The sequence below is a fragment of the Anas platyrhynchos genome, chromosome 11 (genome assembly GCF_047663525.1).
Source record: "Anas platyrhynchos isolate ZD024472 breed Pekin duck chromosome 11, IASCAAS_PekinDuck_T2T, whole genome shotgun sequence".
NCBI lineage: Eukaryota > Metazoa > Chordata > Aves > Anseriformes > Anatidae > Anas > Anas platyrhynchos.
Window position 1 is genome coordinate 16,712,991 of NC_092597.1, and position 18,153 is coordinate 16,731,143.

The 18,153-nt window shown below is 43.8% G+C and overlaps 1 protein-coding gene across 1 annotated transcript in view; it reads right to left on the bottom strand.

Moving 5' to 3' along the window:
• Positions 1–6,331, bottom strand: part of ZFAND6 (zinc finger AN1-type containing 6) — a 43,878-nt gene extending 37,547 nt beyond the window's left edge. Inside the window, exon 1 of the mRNA XM_072043567.1 lies at positions 6,063–6,331. The gene's annotated coding sequence lies outside the window, so the exon portion shown is untranslated. The remainder of the gene's footprint in view (positions 1–6,062) is intronic.
• Positions 6,332–18,153: the final 11,822 nt, after the last annotated feature.

Below are 18,153 nucleotides of genomic sequence, written 5' to 3' on the forward strand. Positions count from 1 at the left end.
GGTTGTGTACGGCGAGGAGACGGCGGCGACGTGAAACGCAGGATGGGATTTAAAGGGGCAGCGGCCCGGCACCCAGGGTGTCCCCCCCCCCTTGCGTCACGGCACCGGTCCCCGTTAACCCCCCCCACCCCCCCAAAACCGCGGGGCCCTGAGGCGAGCTCGGGGCTGGGGGTGGGGGGGGGGGGGGACGGACACGGCCGGGGCCCCCCCAGCTCCGGGCTGCTCCCTTCAGGCCGGGCCGCGGCCTGGCTGAGAGGAGGCTGAGAGGCCGCCCCCTCATAAATAAAATAAAATAAATAAAATAAAATGTTTTGTCCCGTGTTTTACATTCGCGAAGGATCAACGCTCGCTGGAATCAAACCCCCCTGATGGGGCTGGCCTCCCAGGGGGGCCTGCGCCTCCCCCGGCCCTGTCAGTGCTTCGTGCCCCCCCCCCCCCACCGGGGGAGTCAGCTGTGGGTTCCAGCTCTCCTCCTGATCCCCAAAATGTTAAAATGTCACTTGGCCCGGCCTTCTTTGTGCTGCTTTTATTAAAATTAGGGGTGCTGAGATGTGTGCCACAGCTTATTTTTACACAGAATGTTTTTATGTCGCACAGCAATCTGGCGTAATTTCCCTGTCAGGGAAGGGTGTGAGGTGAAATTTAAGGGCGATGGGGGCTCCTAGCAGACAGGGGGGAGGATGGGACTCCAGAGAGATGAAACAAAGCAAATGAGAGCAGAATTTATCTGTGGATAGCGCAGGGTAGGGGGCCATGATTGCAAGAGGACACGTAAGGATTTCAGCAAAGATCAAGTCCAAGTGGAGATGGCCTGTTGGGAAGATCTCACCGATGCCAACGTTGTGAACCCAGCAGACAAATCCATAAACCTGGCAAAAGGGCTGAATAGCAAGAAGTCCCCCATTATTTTTGTTAAGAATATCTCAGCTTGGATCAACACCAGAAAATGCTGGTGCAACCAGCGTGGAAATGCTAACATAGTTTCACGGCTATTTTGGTAGGGGTTATTCACACTTGGCTGTCTTTGCTGATGCAATAAGTCCTCCAAATGCCAGGTTGCACGAACAGAAGATGACCTGCATTGCATGTGGGTATCACAGCATTCCCCACAACATTATTTGGAGTGCTTTCATGGTCTTGGCAGTAATCACAAGGAGCTGTGGGGAGTGATGATCACATTCCTCCAAGCCTGTCTATGGTCATCTCTTCTATATATTTTCTTTTAAAAAATACTTAATTCCTTTTGTTTCATCTTAGACTACTTTATTTGTGCCAGGTTTCATCTCATCATTTCATTCTGTGATCATTAGAAATATAGATGCTTAGTAGAAGGGTAGACCATTCACAGTGTCTCTTTAGGAAAAGGCCAGCTGATTCTTTTGCAGTTGTGAGCAACCAACACAACAGCTGGCAGGACAGCAGCGGGAATAAAAAGGGAAATTCAGACAGTGAACAAGATGGACACCTCCTGCCAGGAGTTACTGAGCAGCAACACATGGTGGAACAAATGTTAACTTACGGCATCAAATGTCAAGGGGGGGACAGCAGCACGTTCAGATGTAATCTTCCTTGATTGTGTTTGAAGCTCGTCAATTTTCTGATGTGCCAAAATGAGAAAGCTTAGTTACAGTGATGCTGGAGTAAGTGGATTTCTTGAAGCATTCAAAATCAGCATGTTTGGAATGGTCAGAAGCCACCACAACTCAAGACCCAAACAGCTGGGAAATGGGGAATGCAAAGCCGCATGTCATCTGTAGAAGAAGAGCCTGTAGTCAAACTGTCTCTGAGGGAGAAAAAAATCATGAAAAAGATGACCATGTTTATTTTTGGTGTAGAATGAAGTGTGGAGGTTAAAAAATGAATGTACATCTTCAACAACTGTGAATGGAAGATAAAGAAATAGCATTCAGTTTTCTCAGTTGAGGATCTTAAGATCAACAGTCTAAAAAACCTTGCTTAATTCACATAGGGCATGGGGAGAGAGAAGTGTCTAATCAGAGAAATGACTGTTAGCACCCAAAGAAGGGCCTCCTTGACTCAGAAAGGGCCAGAAATCAGCTAAAGAGGATAGGAATAGTTTTGATTTTTAAGAATACACAAGTGTTGAGCAGGACATAGGATGACTAGAAGCATGTACAGCTTGATAGGCAATGCATGGAGATGAACATCCCAACTTAATTCTACCAGGCATGATTTTTCTTTGACAGAGTAGTCAAAAAGAAGTTCCAGACTTTTAAGAAGATGACCCTTGGTACAAGCTGAAACACCCCAGAGAGGGGTGAAAGATTTCACAGGTATGCTGGTGATTTGATGACGTATGGCAAGATGGAACAACCCATGAACATTACTACTTCACAACTTATAATGTCACAATTGAAAGTGTTTAATCTCCTTGACCTGCATTATTTAGATGTTTGTTGTACTTTAAGTTTCCCATCACCTTGATATCTCAGCACAATTTATTTTCATATTCTTAAGGGCCATCTGCCTCTTTAGAAAACATTGGCAAAAAAATCTGAAACAAGTTTCCTCTTCTAATTTTTACCCCCTTCTCCCAATGCTATTTAACCAATGTGCCTGCACAGAGGACTTTTTTCTTTGGTTCCTTTTATGCTTCCTTCAGCTATAGAAGGTTGTTATTTCTTCTTTTGCTAAAGCTTTAGAAATCACCTGAGGAATCTTAGTAATGTATTCATTTTGAGGTAGATTTATCTTCAGAGGCAATAAATAGAAAGTCTCTTCTTCACTTCAGTGGGCTTTGGATCAGGTGTTTAGTGCTAACATCATTTCAGTTCTTATAACCTAGTTGTTTGGGGCCCAGCGTGCAGCTCCTGAGACTGCTGAGAATTTCACCATAGGCTTTAATGAGAGAGGAATTGGCCCCTACTTCCTGAGAGACAGCCTGTATAAATCCAAAAGAAATAAGCACAAGATTTTCGTCAACAGCTGAGGCTTCAATGAGATTGATTTCATTCTGAACCTCTCTGGATTTTTTTCCACGGTCACTCTGACCTCTGTTCCACACCTTACAACAGCAAGATGAGTTGGAGTTTCAGTGATCCAGACCTACTGGAAATTTGGCCTAGCAGTCCTTTGGCAGTTCCCCTTAATGAGCAGCAATGCCAGCTCTCTCTTTCAATGTCCACATTCAGAAAATTGTAGAATTAGAATCCAAATCCTGCTTGTATTTGCAAGCCCAGAATGCCACTGACTTCAAGGGGGTTGTAGGATTTTAGCCAAGAGCAGAAATTGGCACAAGATCTTTTTAGAATCCCTCATGCGTCTGTTTATACGATGTTATCATCAAGAACTAACAGCATGCTTCACGCTGCATTTTACTTTTAAATTATATAAAGGGTATCTACTGTGCTGATGTTATATAGTTTGCAAGAAAGATGCACACATGGAAATGAAAACACACTGATTACCATTAGGATTTCCAGCTTTCAGCATTCATTTTCCAAAACAACCCAGAAACTCTTTCTCACCAGAAAAATGCAGAAATGAAAAATCCCATTTCTTGGCATTTATTTATGAAATTCTGGAGTCTTGCTCATTAAGTCTGTTTTTAAATAGTTATAATAATAATAATAAATATTTATTAACGCACAAAAAGGTTGATACTTTGCTTTTCGTCTCTATGCACATGTTTCCCAGTCAGAGTCCCTCCCTGAAAAAACACTTCATCTCTTTCTGCCTCTCAAGGGGTGGGAGCAGAGAAAGAGCTCTAGGGAAAGCTGAATGATCACAAGGGACAACAGGAAAAAACAAAGTAGAGATTGACTGCAAAAACAGGTAGGTGGGACGGCAGGCAAAGCACGTCTGATGGTGCTTGCTGCTGCCTGAGAGCATCCAGGCAGGCAGTAGAGCCAGGTCTGTGCTGCCCTGCCCAGAGTCACAGCACCACTCTCAGAGCCACAGCTCCTTGATAGCGCTGGAGCTAGGGAAGGGACCTTGGAGCAATCTAGCTGCTGAGCATCTTTCTTGAGTAGGAAGGAGTGGATGATGAAGGTCCTCCATGCAGCAGAGCCCCGTCTGCTCAGCATTGTCCAAAATGAAGCAGATTGTTTGGCTGTACAATTACAAATCTGGGAGCCTCCTTCTAGACAGGCCTTGTTTAGAAATCCAGGCTGGGGCATTTTAAAACCTTAACAACTCCCTACTTAAGCTTTTAATATCCACGTTAAATAGATCATTGAGTATGGCCTGGTATTCAGGAGAACAGTGTGCCATTCTTGGCCAATGAGTAACTTCAGGCGCAGAAATTATTTGGTACCTCTGTGCTTTTTTTTTTTTTTTTTTTTTTTTTTTCCTCCTGCATCTGCTTTGTCTATGTAGATAGTGGAGGCTTTGAAGAAGGGAGAGGCTCATGCTCTGCATGTTTAGTCATTAACACAGCGAATGCCAGCCTCACTGAGAGCCTCTGTGCTCCTCAGTCCTACCCTCAACAGCAGCATCTTAACACGAGGGCCTCTGTATATGCTTGACAATCACCCTGCTGCTGAAACAGGGGTTTATTATTAATTACTGTTTAAACCCCAAATCTGGAGCCCTATATTCTGCAACATTAAAATATCCCTCTACCATGCTTGTGTAAACCCTTGCACAAATAGGTCACTGTACAGAAAGCCCATAGGCTACTAACTGCTAGGCTGTGAGCACAAAGGGACCAGAGATGCTCCAACAGGACATCAGAATTCCTTCAGCCACCAGGAACCAAAAGTCTCTGTGCACACCATCTGGCCCTATGTGGCTCTGTTCTGGTCCTCGCAAGTCGAGGGAAGCAAAGTTGCTGCCACCAGTGCAGCACTGTGGGGTGATCCCTTCCCAGCAGAGCTCCTGCGGAGGCATTGCAAGCCAGCAGGATTGAGCACGTCCCTGAGGCCAATTTTTTGCTTTTGCAATTTTCGGTTGCCTCCGTTACATGTAGCGGAGCTCCTAGTTAATCTTGTGTCACTGGACTTTGGGATTTAGAGACAAAGAAAGGTCTGGCCTGCTCTGTGTAAATAATCTTGGTGCCTGGCCACACATCCCGGCGTCTAGAAAGCAAACAACACACTTGACGTGGCTGTCAAGGATCTAGATACAAACGGTACAAATGACAAAAATGTCTGTTCATCCATCTACCTGCCTGCTTAGGAATGCCAAGAGCATCAGCCTACGACAGGTTTGACACTCTTGTTTGTTCTGTTACTGTCCATCTGACCTTGCTATTTCAGACAGGCTATTTGTCAATGCCAGAGGAATCTGCTGCAACAACAGAGGGAATATCCAGTGTCAGTGTTCTCCAGCTTCTCGATACAACCACCTCGTTAGAGAAACTGAAACTTTGCTTTGATTGCTCAGAACGAAATTGGCTGTTTTGCAAAGATCTCCGAGAAGTTATTCACTTCTTGTAAAATTATAACGTCTCGAGTCTTTTTTCTAAAGCAGACTTGGATAGCTGGAATGACTTCAAATTTGCAACCAATAAAAAGTTTTACAGCAGAGCAGATCTGATCAGTGTTTCCCTAAGTGAGACAATTAATCTTCTCCGTCAAAATGTCATCAGATTTTGCCGGATTTGAAAACAATAACATTGTTTTACTGGAGAGAGTAATAAAACAGGACATTTCCATAGACTCACAGATGTTTAGAATGCATTTGGGATTTGTCTATTTTCCTTAGGAAATTTGGAGCTGAAAGTCTTAATACACCTAGAACACACATTTTGTCCCATAATAGCCGAGTAATTTGTCATGATCAGCTTTGAGCTTTCTCAGGCTTTGGTGGGGGACACCAAAGCTGAAGCGGGATGGCTGGTATTCTAATTTAGGAAAGAAGCCAACAGACTTAGAAAATTGCCTGTGTGAGGACCACAGTGACAGAGAACCCAGGAACACCAGAGGCCTGTCCATCCTCGTTCCCATCCTGTCCCTGCTACATTTTATAAAACTAGATCTGGTCCAGCTCCTGTGAAGTTTAATTTACTTTGATCTGAAGAAAGTCTTGGTGCCCTTTACTACATTTTAATATCTTCTGCACTGTACAGAATGTATTAAAAACACACACGAGCAACTTACCAGTTACACAGAAAATGCCCCGACGGGCTTCCTGGGCAGAAGTGCACACAGAGCAAGGTTGAGGATTTGGATCACTGATGAGTCTAAAGTTGAAGAGAGGCTTTGTCTTAACGTCACACTTGGAGGAAAATTCACGTTGCCTGTAAACTGCTTAGCAAATGTTTCTTTATGTGCATCAGTCAACGGGGAACTTCAGCCGCCTGTGATTCCTGCTTCCTTCCCCATCATCCTTCCCCCTCTTCATCTTTCTCCCTCTCTGCTGCTCGCTTTCTGCTCTCCTGCTGCCCTACAAAGTGTTCCTGCTGAGCAGTGGGATTATGACATATCTGATAATCCAGAAGATTATGACATCAGAGCACTCCATCCCACCCCTTCCAGCTTTCTTCTCTCTGCTTCTTTCTGCCTTTTCTGCTTCTCCTCTCCTAAAAGACAGAGGAAAATTGGGCCATTAGAAAGAATGGCATTACCATTCTGGCATTATCTTCTCTTCTGGCATTACCTCTGCCTCGTTTGCATTCTCTCCTCGGCATCCAGTGGATGTGTTGGTCAAAATACACGTCACACACTGACAAAATGCATCTCTGCATGTTGGTGTGAACTGTGCAGGCAGTCACTTGGTTTGCTCACATCAGCTTTGCACACACAGATTTGTGTGATATAATGCTTCTTGCATTGGTTGTGCCTCATCTACATCTATTAATTTTCTCTTTAAAAATACAGGATGTGTGTGTGATTTTATCCCTTTAAGCATCTCTAAAACTTGTGACATTTTTGTGTCATATCTTTGTGCTTCCTCAGCCCTTCACTCTTTAAAATTAATGCATGTTAGCATTTTATTTTCGCAGTAGTGGTCAATTGACAATATTCTGACATTTTACAGGCTTGCAAAATTTTTCCCTCCTTTGGGAAACTGTTAATTATCGGAGTTGCCACAATAAACAACAAGTTCTGCAGAAAGAGAGCAAGGCACCCCAGTACAAAGCTCCGACATGAGAGAATTGGAATGTGCGAGTAATTCAAAATTTTCAGAAATATTGCTTTATAAAATCTATTTCAAGTTGTGCTTTGCTCTCTTATGTAATGTTTTCTGGAATCTGCTTGGGACTATTCGTGTTACCTATTTTCTTGTCGTTACTAGTACAAAATAATATTTATAGACACCACACCAAGCTCACCAGGTCTTGCTAAGAATTGTGCTTAATACACTGCTGTTAATTTGCTGACATACCTAATTATGCAGTTGAATATGTCAAGCATTAAGTTATGTCTACCTGACAGTCATTGATGTGGCTGTTAAGTAACACAGATTTACCCAAACTACCTTTAAATGAAGCTCGGGTACTGCTACCAGCTTAGCCATTGCTGAGCCACATGGCCTGTAAAACCAACCAGAATAACTCCATAAATATTACAGTCCTGTAATAATTAGCCAGCTTAAAGTGCTGGTGGGGATGAGTTGGTGCTAGGATGCTGGACTATGAACTGCGGTATAAGACACACAGCCTCTTGTGCTGCTTTTATGCCGGTGTCAATAAAGTCCAGCAGAAAATACCAGGAGAAGCACGGCTGGTTGCAAACACCACTGCTAAATATGCTGGAGCTGATCTGCCAGGGCCCTTGCTCTTGGAAGAAAGGAATTGTGAGAATTACAGACCATGAAACAGAAGGCTGTCTGCTAACAAAACATCCCAGTGAAGTCCAAAATCAATACTGAGCCGTAAGTAAATCAGAGAAAGCAAAGCAATAAGCAAAATAGAGAAAGTCATAAACATCGAAGACTGATGTATTAGTCCATATCTAACAAAAAGTTACCTCTTTCCAGACAGCGTATGAATAAATGGTCCCACAGGACACAAGAGGTGTAAGCTCCCTGCAGTGTGTATCAGACCCTTTCCATTGGAATAAGGAAATTAACTTCTTACACTTAGCCAGAATCTAAACATTCTGGATTTTTTTTTCTCCAGTGCTTCAAGAGATTTTCCACATGAAATTGGGCAAGATGCATAATTTCTCTCTGCTGTGGAGTTAGGTAGTGCTTCCCTACCCTGTAGCTTGTGTTGTGAGCTGCTGAATTTCAAAGAATACTTTTTAGCTAGGATTATATCAAATCCTGTAAAAGGTGGATAGAAATGGGATGACTTCAGGAGTCCCCCAAGTCAGTGGGAGCTGGGGTCTTGGCAGATGCTCAGCAGTTTTCAGACTCAGCTTCGTGATAAGGAAACCTTTCCCTAACCAGCATGCTGGGAGCTGGTTTAGCTTAGGGGTAAGTAGTTGTGCTCTTAATACTCAGTGGGCAAATCGATTGTTTGCTAAAAGAAAGATTGATTTCTCATTGGCACCACGTGTAGGAAGTATTTCAGTGGGGTCAGGATCGATTCTGCTCCCGAGGAATGAGTTCCTGCTAACGTCTGGGGAAATATCGGAGTGAAATTTCTAAGGGGTCAGGTCCCATGAAAGATGGGAGGACGAGGAACAAGAGTACGCAAGCCAACTTGTTTGGCAAAGCAGAGCAGTTATCAGACGTGCAGGGGCTGTGCAAGGACAGGGGATCTCGGTGTGAAGGTCTGGGCACATAGCTATGAAGATAGAAGGCAGGCAGCGTTAGCAGGTGGCTGGGCACGTTGCTCCTTACAGCACTGCATTTATTAGATTCAATAAGACCTGGTGGGAAGACACCAATACTTTGAATTCATTTATTGGCTAAATCAAGTGATTTTTCTTATGAATGGGTTTTACACACTTACAAATGATTTCCGACCATTAGCAGGGTAATAACTACAGACAGATCCAAACAAACAGACACTGACCTTTGCTGTGCACAGAAGAGAACCTTTCACCTGCAGTTGATCCCATGCCCGGCTGCTACTTTTACAGCCTTATGTACACAGAGGATCAACACTTCAGCTTTGCAGCACTCTTTGTCATGTCCAGGTAATTAAAAGGATGCCACTGCACCTGGCAGAACTATAAAAATGTCCTTATAAAAGCCTCAGCAGTATTTAATATTTTATTCATTGCAATGTTGTTGCGTTTTGCCTGCAGTAAAGCAGCCTCATGGAAGCAAGATGCTACAGCAAAGGGCTAGCAAACATTTTCCCATCGATGTGTTACTTGAGCTCAGAGGCTTTTTTGCCTTTCCTATTCTGAATCCTTTTTTTTTTTTTTTTTTTTTAATCAATCTTCCTGCTTTCACAACAGGAAGAAAGAAATAAAATTATTTTTCTACAAACAAGGAACCAGAACAGGCAGTGTTTAAGCTTCCACCCCCTTTAAATAAATGGAAAAGTCTAAAAACTTTACTTCCCAGGGAAATATATTCCATCTTTTAGTCTTGAAATGCCTGAATTATTGCCTTACATATAACATTATCTCTCCTGTTAGTGACTCGGGAACTAGAAGGAAAAATAAAACAAAGTTTAATATATACAAAAGAACATTGATAGCTTTATTGCAGAAGGTGTTGTAAGCCAAACTGCACAAGCATAGACATAGCTATTAAAGGAAAATTACAGAGTTGCCAACACAAACTGTTCAGAAATAAACTGTCAGCCTCCCCCCCTCTCCCCAAAGCCACACAATTGCCTTATAGAGTGTTGGTTTCCAAAATACAGGTTCAGTTTGTTCTTATTTGTCTTCACTTCTTGATATGCTGGAAAATCACATGAAACCAGCTTCATTTTGTAAACGGGGAGGCTGTAAACTACTTTTTGACAAGGATTCTTGAGTAATAACATGACTCTGGAATAGAGAGATTTGAGAGAACCACAGCCAGGCCCTGTGTCCTGCAGTAAAATTGTGAGTTTTGGCAAAATTCGTCTGTTCAATTCCAGCAGACTAACTGGCACACTAGGTTTTTCCACCCAGCAAACCCATGTCAGAGAAAGAGGACTCTCTGCCTAGGATTTACAGACACAGAGGGAAATAAAAAAACATGTTGGTATATCAAGAAGTCCCCACCATGTTCTGCATATGCTCAAATCACCCAGAAGTACATATGCGGGATGCCTGACTCATCCCCAAATCCTGGATGTAAGTATAGGCGCCCCGGGTGGAGAGTGTGCCAGCAGTGCAATAAGCAACGTGACTAACATCCATCATATGTAGTTTGTTTTCTCAGCCTTTTTTTTTTTTCTTTTTTTGCTTTTCGAGGGAAGGACCGCGTCTCTTGGCAGTTTCTGTCGCGTTCCTGGATACAAGGAGAGCGCTAAGCTCGAGGAACTGCAGCTAGCACAGGAAGCAGGAGGTGGTGATGTTTGTGACAGCAGTGAGCCCCCCAAAAATGCAGGGCTTACTCACGGATGGAGCTATCCCCAGCCTGGACAGGCTGCACAGTCATTTTTCAGCATCCCACTTATCTGAGGGGCATGACTACCAGCGAGGTGCTCAGTCTGAGCGGCTGGATATGCCAAGCGCAGCCTTGCCAGCATCTTGCTTTAAGGCTTGAAATTTATTTAGAGAAGAGGAAAAATGAGAGAAAGCTTGGAAGATTTGGCTTAACCACACCAAGCCACATGAAGGCGACAAGAAGAAATACATATGCCAAGCCCAAGCCAAACCAGTGGCGCACTCAATCATAAGTTGAAGGTGCAGTCTTGGGACAATCAGCCCCATTGTGACCGTCCCGTCATCTAACACCAATCCACTGACACAATTAAAAAAAAAAAAAATCTCAGCAAAAGCTACCTGTATTTTCCTACGGTAGTTTTATATATCCAAACCCTAAGTCATTGTGTTGTTGTGAAAATCAGACCCCTCATTTTAGATGGAAAAGGAAAATCCCTCATTTGGTTTCACCGAGTACATTCAGTGGTAGCACCGGTGTTGCTAATTCTGGTCATTTTACTGCAGGTCTTACATTATTCACTGAGTTTTCTTTATAAAAAAAGGGGGGGGGGGGAAGAAAAAGAAAAAAAATATTGTGTGTAGCTCATGAAAAATGGGTGCCCCAAGTTTCTAGCCTTCACGGTTGCAAAGACAAGCTTGCAGACCTGGAACGGGTGTGCCTTAACTTCAGAAAACCCAAAGGCAAGTAGAAAATATGCAATTTATTGTTTTTGATCATCCTTGTGATTTTAAGTCATGCATGACTTTTCGAGGAGGCCTGACTCACAGCATTTTAATAAGTTCGCATTGGGCTGCAGCATCCCACAAAGAATGAAAAGCAACGGGAAGAGCTGTAGGGGGATGCCTACCCAGGTGAGAGGCTAGGGGCAGCCCAGCAAGTATGAAACATCCTGCCCATGCCAGCAATCTCTGCTTCATGTTCACACTGGCCAGTTGGCAGCCAGGAGGAGCCTTACGTTGATGGTGCTTTACAGGAGCAGGGAAAGTTAATGAAGAGCAAGGAGAGGCGAGGAAGAATTCCTTCCTGACTCGAAAATGGGTGAAAGTTGATCCTGAGAAAAATAGACCAAATCTCTAAGTGCTACCGCTGTGTTAATGAAAGGTTGGGGAAACAGAGAGGGAAGGCATGTGTTTATATCGCAGAGCTGGTAATGAGGGATTCTTGTTCTTGTCCTGATTCTGCCAGTGACTCATCTGGCAGGGTTAGGCTTCTTCAGTTCTCACTTCAGAGTAGTTTAGACTTAACTATAGACTCAGATGCTGTCACATTTACTTGTGTTGAGTAACACTTTCTTCCCTGGTGACACTCTTTGTGAAGCAAGAAACTGCACAGATGCCAGAACATGAATGACTGAGGCCCACTGTGGATGTGAGGAGATTATACGATGTACCGGCAGCACAAGAGATGCTCTGAGGCTTCACTAGTTAGGCCCGTGGTTAATGCATCTCTTAATTAGCTCAGCCACATGGAGATACAGAGATCAGTTATTATTCTTCTGCTCTACAGGCCTTTGGGTGGGAGCAAAGGAGCAGGAGCAGGGGAGATTTTGGAGTTGAGGTTTGCTCAGTTCGAGAGCCCACTGCAGCTGCGGGAAGGTGACAGGATCACGGAGCTCCTCTTCTGTACTTAACCCTGAAGCAGCAGAGAAGGTGAAGAGCCCACAATATCTTCCTGGAGATGCTTCTGAAAATCCTTGTACTTGAGTCTAAGACACAAGCTGAGCTTGAGGCCTAGCATAAAGCCCCTGGTTGTGGAAGCTCTGCCGTGAGTGCACACAGCTTACAAATCCCCAGATGTGGTGGCAGTTACTGACAGTACGAGAGCACTACTCACTGAACACTTCCAGGGAGTTTTTTTTTTGTGTTCAGACAAGTGCTTGATTCAAAACACAGTTTTAAAATTCAACCAGTTGCACAGACCACTGAAAATCAGTTGTTCAGGAAGTTTGGCTGGTACTGATGAGTGTTATCAACATCAATATGCATTGTTTAGGGATGGCAATTAGTACAATATACATGATTTTGTCAGCAACGTCACTGTGCCATGCCTCCGTTCCACCTTGGAGGCATCCTGTGTGGAGTGGTCGCAGACCTGTTAATAAGGACTGCACGTAGAAAGTAAGTTTCATAGAAACTAAGCTCTATTGTAACTGTGGGATCGTGGCTATGTTGTTCAAATACCAGAAGTGAACTCTTGATACCTCCTCAGATTTCAAATAAACTACATGTGGAATGAATTCGGGCCAGTGTCTCATTAGTGCTCTTATGGAGGCCCTTACTTTTTTATTTCTGATTGGAAACATTTCACATTGTTTTCCTTTCTTCAGTGATCTCAGAGAAAACATTGCCTTGCTAGACTTCTTAATTCCTAAATTACCTAGTTCGCATTTATTGTCATTACTCCAGTACACAAAAATCAGGCTGGGCAGCTAAATATCACTCTGTATTAAATGCACACTTCAGAACTTACGGCTGCAATAAAACCCTCACCTTTATGCTCACTGGCTCAGGAACTTCTTGTCCCCCTTTTATTACATATCCATGACTTACAGCAACATAAAAACACATTGTTTTTCCTGATAATTTTGCCATCCTGCTATTTTATGAGCCAATCGGTTCATCTGCGAGCGCACGCACCAGGTAGTGTATCTCGACAAAAGAACTGGATTATGGCCAAATAAAACACTCAGACTAATATTATGGCTAATGTGCCAGAAGTGTTCACAATGGGTTTTTAAATAATCCTCCACATTTATATTACGCCATTCATCCTGAAGAGAACCAAGGTGCTGTGGAGGCTGATAGTGTTGCTTGTTTGTTTGCTTTTCTCTTTGCTGGAAGATAATTGCTGCTGAGCTGGAGAGGAGGTGACCATCCTGCACAGCGTTAGGAGTACAGGAGGTAACGAAGCAATGGATATTACCATTTGGAATTACAAGCTAATTACTTCAGTTGGAATTTGATGAGGACATGAGAGCTGATATGCCGCTGGTGGTGGAAATATGCCCCAAAGTGTTGGTGGGCCAGGTTTCATCACCTGAGAGCGATGGCTGCTCCACCAGCATCAGGTTCTCCATCCTCACAATTTACACACCATTTCCAGGAGAACTCAGGGACACGACTGTGCCTTCAGAAGTGAAAACTTCATTCCTAACAGCACACAAGTCTCTCTAGAAAGCTTCCTAAGCAGCCCGGCGACTTGTGAAGCCCAGCTCCCCTTGTTTTAGGAGAATTTTTGCACAAAGAGCTTTACTCACCGCAGTCCAGACACGCGCCGGGGTGTGGGAAGGTGCGTGACAGGCAGCCTTCAGCCAGGGACGTGTAGGCGCCTTGCTGATGTCTGAGCTGTAATGCAGATAATGCCGTGCTGTTTAATTCACAGTGAATCTTCCCTAAAGGTGGTAGGAGGATATATAGCTTTCTACTGGACTTAGAGCTGCATCATTAATGCATCCCCACGGCCTGCTCTAACTTCTGCGTCGGGGCTGGCTCTGACACTTACTTGAAGGATGGGAAGATCAGAGTTGAATACAGAGAAAGTGAGAAATTCCTCTGTTTTGTTATTTTCTGCATTCACTCTGTAGCTATATGTAGTTATGGAAAGATTTGTCTGAAATAGCAGATAGTTCTTGACAGACTGTCCATATCACATTGCCTGTATAACCCACCACTGTCTGAATAAAGCTGTAGTGCAAGGGAAGAGCACTGATCAGACCATCATTTAAGAAAAAAATGTTACCAGAGGCAGATAGGAAGCACCAAAGCAGTATACACCAACACTGAGGTCTAAGTAATGGGAAGTCACAGGAAAGAATCACTATATGAAGAGAGCTTTCTGTCCAAACTGGATCAAGACCAAATTAATTTGCAAACTAGAGGACCTGCCCCAAACACTATTGCTGAGCAAGGAGCTTGAGACTTCCCCTTGGTAAAGGCCTGGGCCCGGAGACCTGAGGTAAGAAAGGCACATCCCTAAAAGCAGGTTAAAGGGAAGATTCATGCTATAGGCTCAGGATTTGTCAGAGAGGTCACTGATGTCCTGGGACATCACTATCTCCAGGCCAGTCTCCCCCTCTCACTCCCAATACTGAGAACAAGGCATCCACACTGCAGTGCTGTCTTTTCTCTCTGGCTCCCACACATCAGGCATAGTACATCAAACACTGTTTCAGATGGTGCTTGTTTTCTGTGCTTAACCAAAATCATTAGGCAAATTATGTAGCAGGGTGCACAGGGATTTAGCAGTGGGATTCCCATTAATACAGCCAGACATCCATGGCTAAATCTCTGCACAGAATTGCTTTCATCTTTTCAACTTCTAAATAGTTTGCTTTGTCTATACAGAGATGCTGTAGACAAATTGAAGGTAAAACTTCACAGATTTTTTAATCAGTCAAGAGTCAATACTCTCTTCAGGTTCCTCAAATGAGAAGAAACCCTGTGATGTTGTATGACAGAAGAGGAATGCACCAAATTAAAAGCACTGTAATAGCTGAGACTGATTGGTATCGATCGGTCCTTTGTAAGCTGATAACTCAACTGCTCTCCTTGAAATAAATTTCTACACATTCCTTAAGAGTCAGTGACCAATGCAGTCATTCACCCACGATAACAAGGGTGAGCCTGTGCTGATTCAGTATTCTTACTAACCTAAATGTCAACAGGTACCCAAATCCCAAACTTCAGTAAGGGGCGGAGATGGCAGTGATATCAGCACTGCTAGAGTAAGAGATTACAGTTATCTTGTCACCATATCCTGACTCATACAGGTACAGAGACGTTGCCAGAAAGACAACACCAGTGAAGTTACTTGGCTTTGGCAGAGAACTCCTCACCTATCATTTTGATTGTTTAACCACTGAACCTGCTGCAAAATATACCCTGGTATCAGTGGTAGAGGACAAGCTTTCACTGAAAGCCAAACAGGTACCTCGGGGTGGAAAGATGCTTTACAATATTCCTGCCTTGAGTCCTATTGCAGCATCACTCCGACAGCTAAAAATAAAAGCACACAAGTTGTCTATACCTGGGGTATTGCAGAGGATTTAAAATGTTGCTTGTCCTCCTTGATCCATTGAGGCCAGTTCAGATTCTGCTTCATGAGCTGCCCTTGCAGTAGGAGCAGGACAGAAGAAGGGAGGGAATGATTTCTGGGAGAAGGAGCCACAGCGGCTGTTGCAAGGCCAGTCATCAGCAAGGGTGACTGAGAGCCCCCATTCTGAATTGTTGATCTCTGCAAAACCATTACAAGAAATGAAATGATAAAGCTGTGGGGGATTCATCCAGCTAGCAGAGCCTGACTTAGCCGGGAGTTATGAGCTATACATAAGGATGCCCTAATAGAAATGATAAGGTTTGTGTTAATAAATATGGCACACTAGATGATCTGATTCAAATAAGCACTCTTCTTTATTTAAATATTTATCGGAAGGAACCTATTTTGATCTTACTCACACTAAGGTGTGACCCAGGTAACAGACATAGAGACAAAACACTACCAAGCCATGACTGTAACACTGTCTGGGGAAGATGACTACACATGGTATAGGGCAGCAGAGCTGGAGCATAACCCCTTTTTATGGCTGTTTGCTAAGGGGGAGGAAAAAAAAAAAGTGTTTTTGCTTATAAAGTGAGCACATTTGGTCTCACTGAGAGCCAGTAATCCTGCAGCTTGCAAGTGGCGTTTTTACTGAGTCACTTTTCACAGCAGAACACCACTTGCAGTGTATTATTGGGGCTGTAAACATTTGTCTCAGCACTCCTATCTCGTTAACATTGCCACGAGTCAGGGAAGAGGTTTGCTAACGCTGAGCTCTATGCCACAGGGCAAGCTTCTAGATCACACTTTGTCATCCAGCTCCGTTCCCTCGGAAGGTGACAGAAGTGCTCACAACTCCTTAGGGTGGAGGAAGCCCCTTTACAGGCCTGGTCCTGCATTTACAGGCCAGGTCCTGCAGCGGGGTGCTGCCTTTTTCCACTCAGGAGGATGCACTGACAGTGAAACACATACATGGGGCCACAGGACCAGGTCTTGAATCTGCAGGAAGGAAGAAATGTGATTGTGTGGATGTTTTTGGAAGAAAACAATGTCTCAGAGAGACATAATAGCCAGCGAACCCTAATGTACCCAAAACTCCTACTGATTTCACCAGAGGCCGTGGTTAACGTAGAGCCTTATTTGGCAAGGCATTAATACAATAAAATCCCAGTCTTTCCTTTGTTGAGCATCCAGCTGGATACCACTAACAGAAAACCTGACTACATCATGCGAGTGTGTTGTGTTTTACCTTCTAAGAGAGATTAGTTTCTATTAGATTACAAGTTAATTAACTATAAAGGTAGTTTATTGCTGTTACAATTACATCCAATTTTCCATCTGCAAAACATTACATACTGACAGAACTATTTCTTCATTTACAAAAAGATTTTAGCCTTTTATAAAATCTACCATTTTAAACTCCTTTGGAGAACTACACAAGTTAATTTAGTATACTAAACGCTGCAAAGAATCTGGCCACGACAGAAGAGGAATCCACTCACAAGCTGGCTCTCCAGAAGTCATTAGGAAATGACAGAGGACAAACTAAAGAAGTTCTACACCAATTTCCAAATTATATGAAGAGTAGCCTCTATCTGATGGTTAAAAAGGAAGAATATTTTCAGAAGAAAGCCCCTTGGAGCAAAGATCGATGCACGGGAAAATGAATCACCTCAAAGTGCAGTAACACAGTTTAATAGAATAATTTTACAGCCAGCAAGGCTTACTGTGAAAAAGAAGTGATTTGAAGAGACAGACTTGATAGAACAGTCTTTCAGATTGCCTCACAAGTACTCAGTCTTTGGGGACTTCACCAAAACACACGTCTGAAGAATCATGAGTCCTACAGCTTTGTCATCTCTAGGGCAGATCTCCTTCTGATCCCCAGGGCCGTATAGGAGAAAAACAGGACCCAATAAACAAACACACACAAGTGCCCAAACCAATATCTCACCCTATAGCTGAATTAGGCTACCCTATTAAAAATAGCACATAGGCCTGGCAGAGATCAATGCCCCAGTGCAGGACAAACAAACAGCACCACTGACTTCTGACCAAAAAAAAAAATAGAAGAAAACAAATACTAGAGCTCTGACTCACATGCAGCTGGCAAATGGCTGAAGTGATGTTCATCTGAGTCAGCTCTTACCTGCTCCATCTCTGCTGGGCACGTGGCCGTGGACTCATTGCCACCAACAGCCCAGGCCTTGGCATCCTAGTGTGCCCCAAACCAGCTGAGTGGCACCATGAGTGGCACCGTAAGTGGCAGTTCTCCTGGCAAGCCTCCTTGGGAAGGCAAAAGACAGACACCTGACTGTAATGCTCTAATTTCCTCTATTTTAGAAGTGGGGAAGTGAGTCACAGAGAGGCCAGAAGCTCTGTCAAGGTCATGCAGGAAAGCTTTGGCATGAGATGCAAATGTTTGCTGAATCAACAAATCTTTTGGAGAAGCCCTTCCCGCAGACGGGGAAACTGAAACTTGGAGACCCGAAGGTTTCTGCCAGACCATGTGAATGCTGACTTTTATACAGGGTATAAAGACTTTAGATTTTGTGGCTTGCCACCTTTTGTAGAGAGCCCTGGTCCCTGCCAAGACATTCAGCTGCCGATGGAGTTGTGCTGCCCGGAGACAGCAACTCCCCCAGTCCCCGTAGGCAGCCAGAGAAACGAACTCCTTTTGGAGCTGCACTGGCCATTTATTAGCTCGAG